Consider the following 17,325-nt stretch of genomic DNA (forward strand, 5'->3'; position numbering starts at 1 on the left):
CAGGTGTTCTGGTTGAGCTATTCATGTGCAAACACTCATGTACTAAAAAGCACAAAACCCAATCATCTTGATAGTACTTGTGTTGCAATATTTTCAGGATCAGACTCAATAAAGATAATAGAAGTTGTAGGTTTAAATGTAATTCTCTTTAATCATAATAGGCATTCTATATTCGCTGAATATTCAAGATAGAAGCAAGGAAAATGGGGAGGATGGCTCCTTTTATATACAAGGGGCGGAGCCAGGAATGGGAGTGGTAAAATATGAATACATTAAAGCTCAAGTAATAAGTTAACCCCTGATGTTCCATATATACATTATTTACACATTAGAGAATAAGGCATTTACATCTGACAAATCCCCCTCTAAATGCCGGTTCGTTATACAACACCAGTTACATTCAGATTCAGGACAATATAATACATATAATTTAGAAGTTAAATATTTATGTTGTTTAGAAGGTAAGGGTTTTGTTAATATGTCAGCTAATTGTTCAGAAGTATCACAATGTATTGCTTTGATGAATCCGTCTTGAGATAGTTGTCTCACGTGCTTAAATTTTATATCAATATGCCTGGATCTTTGTCCAATTGCATCGGATCTAGAAATTTCAATGGCCGCTTTATTATCTTCATGCATAATAAATGGTAAAGTAGGTTTCTTCCAAACATCTGTGATCAAATCATTGAACCATACAAGGTTATTTGCAGCTTTAGACAAGCAAACATATTCTGCTTCTGTGGTAGAGGTGGCTACCAGTTCTTGTTTACCAGTATACCAGTAAACTGGACAATCGTTCAATAGAAAAACATAACCAGAGGTACTCTTTCTGCATGATGTATCACCAGCCCAATCTGCATCAGCATAACAAGTAATTTTTGGTTCTTTGTCATTATTGGGTTCCAATATTAAACAAAAATCTAATGTACTTTTCAGATATCTTAAAATTCTTTTGACAGCTTCCCAATGATACAAGGTTGGTTTGCTAACATATCTTGACAATAAATTGAGAGGTAATGCAATATCTGGCCTAGTCCAATTAGATATATAAAGGAGTGAACCTATAACTGATCTGTAAAATGTGTTGTCTTTAAACTCAGGGGAAGATTCATCATTGTTTCTAAGAAAATCAGTTTGCATAGGTGTGTCACATGTTTTGGCATTATTTAAGTTACATTTGTTTAGGAGTTCAATGATTTTATCTTTTTGAGTAAGTTTGAATCCCCTTTTTGTTTTGTTAATTTGTACACCAAGGTATTTATTCACTCTACCTAGTGATTTCAATGAGAAGTGTTCGTTTAACTTATTTACAAAGATTTCCCTGCTCTCTTTATGCTTTCCAATATATAAAATATCATCCACATAAATTAATACAAATTCAATATGATCATTACTCTTTTTTACAAAGAAACAGTTATCAGCAGTGGTGGCGTTGAAATCCATGGTCTTTAGTACTTTTACCAAACAATCGTACCATCTTTTGCCAGATTGCTTCAATCCGTACAGACTCTTATTTAGTAACCAAATTTCGTTCTTATTAGTGTATTGACTGTGTGGTGCTCTTACATATATTTCCTTATCTAATTTTGCATGTAAGTATGCAGTCTGTATGTCATATTGAAACACGTCTAGATTGAGTGCAGATGCTACTACAAGAGCTGTTTTGACACTCTCTGTTCTCACTGTGGGTGAATATGTGTCAGTATAGTCTTCTGGATATTTTTGTGCATAACCTTGTGCAACTAGTCTGGCCTTGTATAAGGTATTACCTCCTTCTAAATTCTTAATTTTATAAATCCACCTGGTACCTATAATTGTTTTATCCTTAGGTGCGATCGCAGGTGTGAATACATTTAATCCTTGTAAACTTTTCATTTCTTTTTCCATAGCTAGTTCCCATTTTTCTCTTTCTTCACGGGGAAGTTTCAATACTTCCTCATATGTATTAGGTGTTATTTGTTCTCCATCCATATGCATAATATAATCTTTGTATTTATTTGGTATTTGGTTTCTATTATTTCTAATATTTCTTTCAGGTTTGCTATGGTTGTCATGCAAATATCTGGCTTCCTTTTTTGTTAATGTGTCTGTCTTTATTTTATGCTGACTATTTGTCCAAGTTTTGGTTTTGTTCTTACTTTTGTTAATATTTTGATTTTCTGTTGTTCCTTCCTCGCAAGATATATTATCTTTGCTTTTATTAGGAAAAATTTCATTAAGGTGCAACTTAGACCAATTGGCCTGCTCATGAAACACAGCTGTTCTGGATACTATAAATTTGTTATTATTATCGATGAATCTGTACCCTTTGGTTCCAGTTTCGTATCCCATGAATCTTAATCTCCTGGATACGTTTTCTCCCTTTCTCCTCAATTGTTTAGGTATGTGCACGTCTGCAGTAACTCCAAATATGTGCATGTGTGCTAATTTAGGTTTTCTATTGTACATCACCTCATATGGTGTCTTATTCACAATACTGGACCATGTTCTATTTTGAGTGTAATTTGAATAATGTAAGGCTTCTGACCAAAATTGTTTGCCTAAACCAGCATCCTCTAATGTGCATCTAATCATGGTTTGTAGTGTGGAGTTCTTTCTCTCTGCAATCCCATTTTGAAAGGCAGAAAATGGATTGGACGTGAAATGTAGCATCCCTCTATCCTTTAACCATTGGGAGAATTCTTTAGACATGAATTCACATCCCCTATCTGTCATAATTTGTTTTATTCTGATATTATGTTGTGTTTCTATGCGTTTGTAGAATTCCTTAAATTTCTGAAAGGTTTCATCCTTGTGCTTTAATGTGTAAACAAAACCATAGCGACTGTAATCATCCACTATTGTTAGGAAGTAACGTTTTCTATAGGTAATTGATGGAGTTAATGGACCAACTAAGTCCATATGTACCAAATCAAAAATATTGTTAGTTGATCTGTTAGATTTTTTTGGTCTAGGACTGGTTTTTAGTTTGGTGGATTTACATACTGAGCATTCTAAATAATTTTCACAATTTTTTATTTTTACACCTTCTGCGTGTTCAGTCATTTTTTGTACTACAGGAAAGCTAGCATGTCCTAACTTCCTATGTAAGATATGAGCACACTCATCATGAATTGGTTTACCTATTTTTGGTTTCTTCTCATTGTGTGTATTTTTGTTATCATGAGTTAATTTACATTCATCATTGTCACTGTTACTGACATTTTCATCATCTGCTTCAATACAATCTTCCATATTTGAATCAATGTTATGTAACCATCTTTCTTTGGTTATCAGATAGGGTAGACCCCCTTTTATCATCACGGTGCCTACATTTGTTTTGTTCTTTTCTATAGTTGCTTTCCCCTTTGAGAAAACTATATTGATGTCAGATTCTCTGCTTAGTTTTATAGCACTTAGTATGTTGTGAGGTATTTCTGGGATTAATAATACCCCCTCTATTTTCCCTAAACCAGGCAAGGTCACATTTCCTCTGCCTAATACTTGAACCTTTTCTTGATTAGCTACCTTTATCACAAACTTATCTTCTGTAAATGAAGATAATATACTTTTGTTATTAGTGGTGTGATTTGTTGCACCAGAATCAATAAGCCAATTATTGTTCTCATCTTGTTGTGTTTTGGTGCTGTCTTGTTTATTTAGCCCATTTAGTGACCCAGATTTTCTCTCTTTTGAATTTTCTCTACCCCCTCTACTTTCTCTGTAGTTTGGTGGACTTCTATATTTGTGTCTATCTGTGGAAGATTGTCTGTAATTGTATTTGCTCCTATATTCTGGCCTATGTCTCTCCCTTGGAACTTTGGGACAGTCTCTTCTACTGTGTTCCCTGGATCCACAATTGTGGCATCTAAAGGCTTCATTATATTTATCTTGAAAGACTACTTTCCTAAAAGATTTGTGTTCTGTTTGGTTACTGGAACGATTTTTTCTTGAATTGTCTTCTGCTATCAATTTGTTAGATAGACTTTCTATTGATAAATATCCCAAATTAATGGTATCTAAGTGTGACATAAAGCTATCCCATGATGGATCAAGTGAATTGATAATAACACTTTTCATAGTTTGATCTGAAATCACTTCCCCCCTCAATTGCAGCTCAGCTCTTATTTTGTTTAGATTTATCAAATGTTCACTTATAGAAACCCCTGGTTTCACTCTAGAAGAAAAGAAATCCTTAGACATTCTTGTGGTTGTGGCTACGCTATCGCTGTGAAATAGATTAAACATGCATTGAATTATTTCTGATACAGTTAGGTTTGGTTTGATGCTATGATACATTGCAGGAGACACGCTAGAAATTATTATGAAAAATGCTCTATGATGTAAACAGTCTATTTTTAAAGTCCAAGGTCTTCTTGGAGGACTAGTTATAAAGAATAGTAAATTTTCTTTCATAAAAATAACCTGAAGCTGTTGGTACCACTCTTGTAAATTAATGCCATCAACTCTAAGTTTTGGGAAGTCACTGGGTAAGTTCCCCACATTATTTTGTCCATTACTTACAACCTGAGGCAGTCCGTGGTCTCTCAAGTGCAGGAAATTACAGAACGGCATTGGGATGCTTGTAACGAGTCTGCGCGGTTCTCTGGCCAGTTCAAGTCTTTCGGGGCCGTCTACGTAGTTTTGCACATGCGCGTTGCTCATTTCTTCCTTGGCGCCGTTGTGGAAGGTTCTCTCCATTTCAGCTCTCTCGATCCGCTCCTCTTCAGATGAGTCGGTCTCTGGCTCGGTTTTTGGAGCTTTGGTGATGGCGGCGGTTCTTCTCTTTCTCTTGTGTGTGCTGGCACTCGATTCTGTCTGCGGTGTAGGACGGAATCGGCATGGCTCTCTGGGCTCGGGTGTCGTCGTTTTCGAAGTCAGGATGGGAGCGTGCAGGTCTTGAGTTGTCGGTTTGATTTCTTGCTTCTTCGTCGATGTCTTGGAGATTTTCAATCTTGGCCCAAAAGCAGCAAAAAGCGTTTTCATTGCTGACTTTACTTGAGACTTTGTTAAATCGTCTTCACTTTCTGATTTTGGTTCATCTGAAGAGTTTGAGACTTCTTTTTCACTTTCTTCGTCTGATAGTGTTTTTCGCGCCAGAAATTTTGAACTGAGCGTTTTGATTGGCTCTGCTTCACTCTCTTTTGAAGTTCGTTGAAACCAAGATGGCTGCCGTTCAAAATTTCGCGCGGGGTCACATCTTTTCTTTTTTACAACTATTTTCTCAGTAGTCATTTCACTCACAGTTTTTTGATCTTTGGGTTTTTCTTTAATGACGTTTTTCTCTCTCGCTGCTCCGCTGTTCCTCAGCATCTCCTGGAGGTCCGCGATGAGGCTTTCATCATTCTTTTGGCTTTTTAGTATTTTTAATATTTCTGACCTGAGTTCGTTATTTTCTATCTCGATTTCTTCCTGGTCGTTATTTTCACTCATCAGTTCTTCTTCTTCAGTGGTGTATTCTTCGGATTCTCTCGAAATCGCATTAGTGGATTCGTTGATCATCTCTTGATCAGTTTCTATTTCTTTGCTGTAGGCCCTGGTGTTGGGCCTATCTTTCTTGGACATTTTTAATTACTTATTGAGTCAATTAACCATCCTCTGCTACCAGCTTGTTGCAATATTTTCAGGATCAGACTCAATAAAGATAATAGAAGTTGTAGGTTTAAATGTAATTCTCTTTAATCATAATAGGCATTCTATATTCGCTGAATATTCAAGATAGAAGCAAGGAAAATGGGGAGGATGGCTCCTTTTATATACAAGGGGCGGAGCCAGGAATGGGAGTGGTAAAATATGAATACATTAAAGCTCAAGTAATAAGTTAACCCCTGATGTTCCATATATACATTATTTACACATTAGAGAATAAGGCATTTACATCTGACAACTTGTATAGAAGTTGCACCATATAGTTCTATCTTATGGGCTGCTGCAAGATTTCAAAGTTCTTACAACAGAAGAAACATTTTCTTGATACCAGCACAGACAAACAATAAAAACAAAATAGCATAAACCTGGATTCAGGTATGATTAACTCCACTGTTTTCAGGAAATAGCAGAAGCTGTTACAAGAAGGAAGAGGATAAATTATTTTTATACTCTTTATCTTATAGTTTTTCACCCCCTCCATTCCCCATACATTTTTTAAATTATTCTGGAACAATGTAGGGAATAGTATAAGAATAAATATGGAAATATTCTTAGAAAAGTCCACCCATTCCTTCCTCTGTGGAGCAACTGATAAAAAACTTTGCTCTGCAGAAATATGGATCATACCTAAAGTCTGAACAAAACTAGGATGACAGTGAAGTAACAAAATAGACAGAACATTTTATTTCCCCATATTTTAAAAGGTATATATATCTAAAAGCACAAACATAATTTATATAAATTTATATACAAATGTCTATAGAATATGCAATATATCTGGCTTGCCTGGTTGTTTTATGAATTATAAATGCCTTATTAAAATTATGTAGACTGCAAAATGGTCTTTCTACTTTAGATCTTGTTCTTTTTAATTCTACATACATTTAAATTGTTTCTGAAAGGAGAAGAAAAATTAATACTTATTAACCCAGAAGATAACACAATTTCCATATCAGGCCAATTACTTTTAATTGCTAAACTATTTTATGTTAGCAATTTAGATATTGTTTTTAAGGACAACTGTTTACATCTTCTGGGGAAAAAATCCTATGTACATACAGTTGTATGCACATAGGGAATCATTTTATGAAGTGACTGATATTAACAATTCTAACCTCAAAAAAATGTTATGTTAAGAAATATTGAGTAAACTTTCTATACTAGAAAATTCTGATAGAATTTTTAAAAACTTTAGAAAAATAATTTTTTCAATTTGATATGGACAAAAATCCATTGAGTCCAAAAGTTGAACAATTTCCATAAACTGCTTTGGAAAATGCTGCTAGCAACCTTAGAAATATCAAACATTTTCTACATGAGTTAAGTAGAAATTAACCCTGGCAATTTTTTGTCCCAGCTGTTTTTCTATAAAAGGGTCATTTTATATAGATTGTGGATGGGATGCGGACCTGAGATTAACATCAGAAATTATGTTAAGCATCTTGAAATGTTGAACAAAATACATGTCTTTCATCTGTCTTGATTCCTCAGTTCCTTCCTAAGGATCTATCCAAATACAGTAGCAACTTTGCACTTTATATAAAACAATCACTAGTTTAATCCATATCCCTAGATAAATCCAGGGTACTACAACTGGCTGATGTTTATTCATCCATGCCCATAACAGTGAGGGGTGTCTGGTGGTCTCTGAGCTTGGTTGTTTTTGGGCAGACGCTTCATTACCCAAACTAGGTAACAACATCAGCGCTAGTAAGGGAGCCTTACTCTTACTAGTGCAGATGATACCTAATTTAAGTAATGAAACATCTGCAAGAAAACAACCATGCTCAGAGAGCACCAAAGACCCCTCATTCCAACCTGAGCTACAATATTCTTCTTTATCGGTACCATACCAGTGAGTTCTTGCTGCTTACTATATAAACTGGCACACCCAGATGTATAGTACTTTATCTCCTACTCAAAGATTAATGATTGTATCATTGTTGGAAAAATTATGGGACTCCAACACATTTGGAGGAAACTACATTTGGAAAGTTCTGTAAAGTAACTGCACCTATGTGAATCACTTAAGGGATAGCATTACACATTGTATTTAAATTACCCATCAAAAACCAAGAAAAATCCTGCTTGTTGTAGACATATGCCTCAATGTTAAAAACAAAACAAAACAGAACTGTTATTCTATAAAATAATAGAGAAACAAAACCTGTCAAAAATGCACATAAGGTCCATGAATGAAAAGGACTGATCTCAACTGAGCAGACTGTAGTTTAGGATTGAACTGTAAAGTCCTTGATGCTGTCTGAATTTAGTTGTGTGCTTGATGATGTTTCATTCTTTGACCACGTAGATAACATCTTCAGTGCTAGAAGGGAGTGGAGTTTCCCTGTTATACTGTTTACAGTAGCTTACCCAATCAGTGTTGGTAGGATTTTTCTTTTCTTTTCTTGTAGTTCTTTGATTAGGCTGTTTGCTGACTGAATTGGTAGTTCCTTGATTAGGGTATTTTTTTTTATTGCTTGATTGTTTATCTGGTTTTAATCCTGGTGTTTTCCTTGCTGATTGCTACTGAACTGTTCTGGTCTTTTTGTTTCTTTTTTATTGACTCTTTTGAATGGCAGGAAAACTACTGTATATAAGTAGAGAGCAAACCACTTATTCTAGAACTGAAGATGTTATCTAATCAGGTAACAAAACATCTGCAAGCAAACAGTTAAGCTATGAGAAATTCAGAAACCTGAATACTTGGAATTGGTGCAATATAACTAGTAATTCAAAATATAAATCAAAATAATCTTCTCCTAACATAACATTTCTTCTACAATAGCTGATTTTAAATAATTATGTTGGATTCTAGGAGAAAAAAACCCAAATATACTATACAGTATATTTGGTTCTGTGTAATTCCATTTGATGCTAATATTTGTTCTGTGTATAAAAAATTTAATTCTGAATCTAACAATACAGGTAGTCCTAGACTTACAACCACAATTGAGCCCAACATTTCTGTTGTTAAGTGAGACATTTGTTAAATGAGTTTTGGCTCATTTACGACCATTCTTGCCAGAGTTGTTAAGTGAATCACTGCAGTTGTTAAGTTAGTAGTAAGGTTATTAAATGAATCTGTCTTCCCCATTGACTATGCTTGTCAGAAGGTTGCTTGTCACATGACTGCAAGAGACTGTAATCATCATAAATATGAACCAGTTGCCAAGTGTCTAAATTTTGATCACATGACCACGGGGATGCTGCAACAGTTGTAAATATGAAAAATGGTCATAAGTCACTTTTTTCAGTGCCATTGTAACTTTGAACTGTGACTAAACAAATTGTTGTAAGTCCAGGACTACCAGTAATAGAAAGGTTACAGGGTTGAAGATTGAAGCATTAGAGAATTTAATTTGGGGTTCAGAAATTTTTAATCAGATCAGGCTACTTATTATACTTTATATAGCATACAATATTTTTCATGCTTTGTTTTACACTGAATGAAACATCATTAATAAATGCCAAATAAAGATTAGAAATTATATATTCTGATCTGCATAACAGTCACTATGTGATTGACTTTGTCTTATGCAGTAATAGACACTGATTACCAAAGTTTTAAGTTCCGGTTTAACTTGGAACACGTGAAAAACTAGAAATATTAAAGCCATTTCATTCAAACTATGTTTCTAGAAAAATCCTGCATTCATCAACAATATATCAGAAGTTCATTAAGGAGAAAATTATTAACTAAGCAATTAGCTAACCAAAATAAAAGATTATAAATTGCTTTTTATATTCCCTTTCAATGCAAAACACAGGAATTAGACATATTCTACATATGCCTGGGATGAGGGATGGGCAGTCTTGACTAACAGCTGCTATTTAGAAAACTGCTGAATAGCTCTCATAACACACATCTGTATGTAAACATGTTGGCATGATGCCAAAGGGACCCAGTTTTGAGCTACTACTTGGTTGCTTACAGATGTGCTTCAGATAAATATTGCCATGGGATTTGTACCCGTCAGCTACTAAATTAATTGAAGATTAAATTAGTCTGGATACTGTTGTGAGACTTGGATAGCCTAAATCTGTATTTGCCCTGCCTGTCCTCTTCCATTTTCCTATATAAAGGTGACTGTGCTTGGTAAGAGGTAGTTATGAGCTAACTACCTAAAGAGCTGCAGTGGCACAATGTTAGAATGCAGTACTGCAGGCTATTTCTGCTGGCTGCCTGCAATTTAGCAGTTAAAATCTCACCAGGCTCAAGGTTGACTCAGCCTTCCATCCTTCTGAGGTCAGTAAAATGAGGACCCAGATTGTTTGGGGGCAATATGTTGACTCTGAAAACCGCTTAGAGAGGGCTGTAAAGCACTGTGAAGCTGTATATAAGTCTAAATGCTATTGCTATTGCTAACTAGTCTCTTAGAGACAGCCCAACTCAGAGTTCACTTTAGCCAGTCAATTAATCACATTAAGCACATGTTTTCTCTTTAAGAAAGAAACTCTATTGGGTATTATTCCAAGTCACACTAGAAATGGTTTATGAAGAAGAAAGAGGATCAGTCTGGTGCATTGGCTAAGGCACCTAGCTAGAGACTGTGAATTCTAGGCCCATCTTAGGCAAAAAGCCAACTGCATAACTTTGGGCCAGTCACTTTCAGACCTAGGAAGAACACAGTAGCAAACCACTTCCAAAAGATGTTGCCAAGAAAACTACAGGGAATCAAGAATGAATGGAAGGCACCCTCCCCCATTCCAAAAAAGAAGAAAAAGGTTCTGTTGAATACTTTTGTCTTAAGGATAGCTTTGGCGCTTTGGCCTCTATTCCTAGCAGTCTCTGAGAGATTTTAAGTTCTTGCACTGATGGACATTTAATCTCTCTTCATAACTTTATCCTGAATTTGCAAAGGTTGCAGATTAATTTTTGAGTATCTCCATTATGCACTAGGTCTTATTTGGAGTAATGCCGGGAAAGGATTGGTAGAGCTATATGCAGGTATTTTTCAAAGTATAGGTAAAGTAAAAAATTTGGTGAGGACCATGGAAGTGTAAGCAAGTGCTACAGTATGCCTGCTTATCATATTGTAAGTGTATTTATCATCCTATCCAAAACTACATCTACAGCTTGTGAGTTGGATTATGACCAACATTGCAGAAAGTACTCAAAGCACATAAAATAGGCTTGCTTATCGCAGCATTTCAAATCACTGCATAACGCAAATGCATTTGGAAGCAGCAAAGTGCTTGAGGAAGTTGAAAATCATACATGCATATCAATTATATCATCATAGCTCTTCTGAACTGCAGTGAAATACCTGGATGGGGCTTTTCTATTTTTTGTGCTTGATGAGAATGTTTCACAATAATTACGTGTATCTATGGTTCTTTTATATTTATCTACAAGCCTACTGCCATCTGTGACACACAGCCCAGAAAATTCAGAGGACAGCCTTGGTTCAGTGGTATACATGCTTTATATAGGCTCATATCTACAGTAACCATTAGAAACTAACGTGAAAAAAGATTCTTGTTAATGGTTTCAAATACACTTAATACTTGAATTATAAAGGCTCTAAAGAAGAATGCCTATCATATCGATCATTTTGAAAAGGATGTTTATGAATCTGTTTTAAAAAGAGTTTGAATCTTTGTTCCAGGAGTTTGAAATGTTTACTTTAGGCATTGTAATTTGTAATGTATTGCTACTGAACCTTTTTTATGTACATGCTAAACCCTATTTAATTTATGTCAAGGACGTTTTACGTATGTAATATAGTGATATTTTCTTTTATTACATTTATAATTTGATCTCGCTGTACAGTATTTATAATTCCAGTGAATGTTGCTGAATTATTTGTATATGCAGACCACAAATCTAATAATTCCAATGCAAGAACAAAGGCTTCATTTTATTTTCAGGCTGTATTTCTTTCCTTAAATCTCTTAATTTAATTCCTCTCCTGTTTGCTCATTTAAACTAAATATTGCAATTTTATAAAGAATGTAAAACCCCTTATTTAAATTACTTTGCCAAACTGTTCAAATTCTGGTTATTTTACACAGACCTCTATTTTGACAAAAGAAAGAGTGTTAAATGAAGCACTTTAGGTATAATATTTAATGTAAAATGGTAGTTGAATAATTCATTCAGAACACACATACTTATTCTAAATCTGAATAAAAGTAATCATTTTTCTTAGTTATCCCAGTGGATTATGCAAATGCTAATGTAATCTTTCTGGGCAGTGTTTTTTTTTTTTTTTTTTGCAACAAACACCACACACCTAATGTTCCTCTAATGTTCCACTTATTTAAAATCCACAGCAGAATTCTACATATGGTCTTTTTTCCTGAAACGGTTGACCATTACACATTTTAAAGCACTGCTGTAAACTGCCCTGGGTGTTGCATCAACAGAAAGAGGGAAATCTAACTTGAATAAATAAATAATTCCTTGATTTTTGAGTTGATTTTATTTAGTGACAGACGTGTACAAAAAGCTGCCATTTAAGTTTTCAGCTTGTTTTTGTTTTGTTTTTTTTATCCCATTACTTGATTTCACCAAAACAGAGACCGGGGATTTATTCCCTTTTATTTAGCAAAGGATAGGCCTGATTCTCTTTGCCCTATCTCTGTTTGTGGGCCAAAGGCTCTCCATTCCTGTTGCAAATCATTTTTGATCGCCCCTCCTTGCAGCATTTTCAGTAACACTACAATCAAGCACTTAGTATTTCACCTGCAAACAGGCAGCCAGTGCAGTGCTTTTAACACAATACATTGTTCTTCCAGAGACAACGTGGTCCTAGGTTATGCACTAACTGTGATTTCTGGATCAGACCTTTCCCCATGTACTGTATTACTATAGTCAAACTTGGAGTTTACCAACACTTGTACCATAGAATTTAGGGTCATTTTCTTCCAGGAAGAAACATAGTTAATTTATCAGCCAAAGTTGTAAAAAAAAAAAAGTGCTTCTGGCCATTGTCTTGGGTTGGGAGATTCAGAAACATTCCCCAAACTGTATATCTGCTTTTTCTGGGACAGCATAAACCTATTCAGAACAGGAAGCTTTCTACTAGCTTTTTTGAACGGTAATCCTCCTTGCAAACACCTCTGCTTGGATTTTAATGCACTATAATTTATACTGTCGTGTGGTCATAGGCTTTCATTTCAAAAAGCATTGCATTACTATATACTACTAGTGTCACTATGTAATAGCTCTCTTTCTGAAAAACAACTATCCTTAACACCATCTCAAATCTGTTTGAGAGAAAAGGAAGCAAGCGGAGTCTCTTATTTGTAAATCACTCTAGAGATTCAGAAGGATGTGTCATAGTTGATAATGTCAAAAGACACCAGTTTGAAATGACTCAAGCTATAATGTTTCCTGCTTTCTCCAGATTGCTTGTTGCAGTGAAGCTCCCGTACTTTTGATTGTTTTATCTAATTATGGTAAATTACAATGGCTTGCCTAAGAGATCTGAAACTCTCCAAATTTTAGAAGAGTTTCAATCATTGCTTCCTTTAAACAAAAATCTTCAAAAAAATTGTAATATTATGATACTTATAATAACTTCCAAACTAGAATTAACAAGCCACATTGGGCAAGGAGTGAGGACCTCTGGTCAAATGTGGCTTCCCAAGCAGCTGATCCACTTCGTTGGGAGGAAATTATAAGGTATGTGTATAAGATTTTTTTCTGAGAAGTAATGTTATGAATCTTAGTTTGAAACCCTGACAGCCAGTTTGATATAGTGGTTAAGGCATCATACTATGAGTCTAGTCTCACCTTAGACGCCTTGGGCCAATCACTCTCAGTCCTCTACAAGCAATGACAAAACACTTCTGAAATATTGCCAAGAAAACTGACATTGCCCCCCCAAGAGCAGTCTTAATTAAATGATTGTTAACTATGACATAGTTCAAAAAGGTACATCACTCCATTATGGTTTACACCTACAGAACAGAATGATGGAATTATCCAAACTTTAAGTATTCAATGAATGAAATCTTATATGATAGAAATGATTGGGTTTGTTAATTTTAAATGTTACTTACTTTGCCCACAAATGAGTTATAATTTATTTTCAAAACAAATATGTCAGCAGTAACTTCTCCAGTAGGATATGATATATTAAAGTTAATTGGATTCTTTAAGTGAGTATATATTTGAAAACTCTAATTACTACAAAAAATCTCAGTCTGGGAATTTTCAAGCACTTAAGTATATAATTTTCTTACACTTCTGTTGGGAGAATGTTTCTTAAAAATCAATGGCATTTACTTCTGAGGAGATAGGCAGAGAGCTTTACAACATGCTTGTGTTGTAAAATTATTTTTTTCCCATTTGGGAGAATTAGTTTGAACACTGAGTATGCATTAACTCTGATCCCTACTGCATCATTCATGTGAAGATCAGGGAGATTAGAAGGAAAACTGCTTCTTTGAGCCTACTGAAGCATTCACCCTTGAAAATGACTTATGATTTAGATCAGTGTTTCTTAACTTCAACACCTTTAAGAAGTGTGATCTTGTGGAATTTGTGAACAGTTTGTGGAGTTGAAATCCATTTTAAAAGTGAGGTTGAGAAACATTGTATTAGGATTTTTTCTCACACTCACTCTCTCGCATACACAATAAATAGCAGGAAGTGATATCAAATGAAGACGGCAAATGTTCCCCAAGTGTGAATTGAAGTTAAGCAACAGGAGAAATTGAGGCAGTATAGAAGCAGAGAGCCCATTACCAACAGCAAAAGAAATGTCGGATAAACTTGGTTTGGAATCCTACTACCTTTGTCTAACTGAGGAAGCCTACCGAAAACAAATGTTTGCAGCTCAAATGAAAACTTACTTCCAGAAATGCACAAGAATGCAATATCCCAGAGGTCACAAGAGAAAAGAGAAAATAACCCACATTCAATTGTTAGGAGAATTTCTGGGTTCCTTGTGAGCTAAGAAACAAACGATGCAAAGGCTGGCTGCTTTTGGAAAGGAGGATGCTTTATTATTATTCAAAAAACAATATAAGGTTTGTTTTTGGAGGCAGCAGACCACAGATTGGCACATCAGTAAGGTTTTTATATCATTTTGAGCCCTTTGTGTAAGACATGAGATCACAAGAGTGAGTTTTCTGGCCACAGAGAAAAAGGAAACACGGGATACTTTTATGGCCAGAGAAACTTAGAAAATATTTTGTCTCTTATCTCCTTCATTAGGAAGGATCTTCCTGGCCAGGCAGAAGTATTAACTTTCAAAGGTTTTTAAATATTGATTGGCTCCAGCACCAGATTCCTGCCTGTCAGTGATTTATTGCCTTTAAGGAAACATTGCATTTTGTGAGAGATGGGCTTCTCTGACCTCAGATCAGAAGGCTGTTAAAAGAAGGGGGGGGAAGCAAATCAAAAGCTTTTTGATTTCTATCACAAGCATAAGACTCCAGATAGAGAACAGAATACATACCTGATTTTTAAAATTTTATTTGATATGCTAATATATAGCGCTGTGAGAGATTATTACTGTATATAAACTTTCTGATATTTGCTACAATGCCATCTCCTTTTTAAAGATATTACTTGGAAGAACTTTAAATCTCAATGCAATCTTTATATAGAACCCATTCATAAATGTATGCAAATATTTTCTCTCGTGATTAGACTTCTTCATTCTTATAAGTACAAAAATGTAAATATGAAATAGAGAAGGCGTGCCAGCAGACTTGCATAAAAATGTAATTATTGGAGTCTCAGAAGAAGGAACTATTGTTTACATTAATATATTTATAATTAATATTCATATCTTTGATACTAGATTTAATCCTGCCTGTCATTCATGAAATCAAGGTTCAATCAGGAAGTTCAATCTCTAGTCCAATATTTGAACTATACCATACTGCCTAGCTATCCTCATTAAAAAGAATGCCACTCATATTGAATTCTATTCTTTTTTAAAAAATATATGGTAAACAATTTTGACAATATTTGGAAGTCAATTCACTACTCTCTAGGCCAAAGAAATCAGTTTGTAAGAATGCATATAAATATTTTTGTTTTGATGTGATAACACTACAATTAACTTATCCCATAGATGTAGAAAAACTTTGAGTGTTTCATTTTGCATACTATTTGAATGCATAATTCAAACTTGCTTTGTATAACCAAAGTGATTCCGTCCCATAACATCTTCTGTTATGAATGACACACAGAGGTAAAATCTGACAGGTACCTCTTTGCCTTTGAATACTATATTTACTCTTCCTTCAAAAATATATTAGAAAATCAATTGAATTTATTTATTGTCCAAGTCCAAACACAATTAAAAGACTGAGAATACAATACCTGTAAAAAGGAAGTGAGAAAAGGGCAAGAAAATCCTAAAACAACAGTTAATAAGTGAGGAAGCAAACAGTTATAGCTAATAGATAGGAATTTTGAAGTCGTCTTAGTGGGAGCTCCTGGTTAAAATGGCAATTAGAGCTGTTAATTGGAAGCATTAAGCTTGATCATTTTTGGTCATACAGTTTTATTAACACGTCTGAGTAAGTTTTTATCTCCAAGTCTGAAAGAAAAGTAGTACAATTTTCATGTAAGAAATTCATATATGTAAATCCAAAACAAAAGTTTCCCATGTGTTCATATGTAAGATGTTAAAACAGTACACATTTGATTTATCATAATTTTATAGCTGTCCAACTCACAAAAATACAGAATGACTGGGTACTATACTAAAAGGGGGAAAATGTGTTAAAAACAAAAATAAAAACTACAAATACTATAACAAAAGCACAAAAGAAAGAAATGACTTTAACGGCAGTCAGCGAACCATTGCAAGATTTCTTGGAATTCCAGACCTGACAGCATAGTAGGGTTTTAAGAGACTTCTGAATGTTGAAAGGGCTGGAAGTAACCTCTCTTCCAGGGAAGAAAATTGCATAATGTGGACTTCACCCCTTGGCAAAGAAGCTCACCCAGAGGCCTCATGCAGACATTAAATAGAAGATAAGAGAGTACCAAATCCTGCAGTTCCCCACATAGATGGGCCAAAGGCAGCATCTATTCTCCCCAACTACTACCAACTGAAATCAGTGCTGAGAAAGGGGAAGACTATTTAAAAACATGGAGGGAAGAGTAACAATTGTGCTATAAAAGCGATAATCTAGAGTTGTGATGACGAACCTATGGCATGCGTGCCAGAGGTGACACAGCGCCCTCTCTGTGGGCACACGAGCCATTGTCCCAGTTCAGCTCTGCATGCATGCAGGCCTCCCGCTGAGCAGCAGGTCTTTGGGTCACTGCCATGCATGCACGGGGGAGGGGGGGCAGGGTGTGTGCAGGTAACCACGAGCACATGAGTAGGGGGAATGGGGCACATGAGGGGGCGTGTGCGCATGTGCGGAGGCAAGCAGGGGGTCACATGCACAGGGGTGCATGTGCATTGCATTTGGGGGGTTTGGCTGCGCTTTGGGCACTCGGTCCAGAAAAGGTTAGCCATCACTGATCTAGAGACTATAAAATTAGACTTTGAAGAAATCCATTTCCTCCTTTGCTGTAAATACCACCTCCCATGGTATTTAGTTTGTGATTTCACCATAGGATACCCATTCTAGGAAAATGTTATCTCGTTACCATGGGACTGGAAAAGACCAAAAGGGCTCCTTTAAATGTATTAATAGGAATACCTATGAGAGGATATTTTGAAACTCAGCTACACTAAAACTTACAGTAGCACTGGCATTTTTTAAAAA

This window comes from Pituophis catenifer, unplaced genomic scaffold, assembly GCF_029215685.1.
Source record: "Pituophis catenifer annectens isolate HBS135680 unplaced genomic scaffold, rPitCat1.0.hap2 SCAF_6, whole genome shotgun sequence".
Taxonomy (NCBI): domain Eukaryota; kingdom Metazoa; phylum Chordata; class Lepidosauria; order Squamata; family Colubridae; genus Pituophis; species Pituophis catenifer.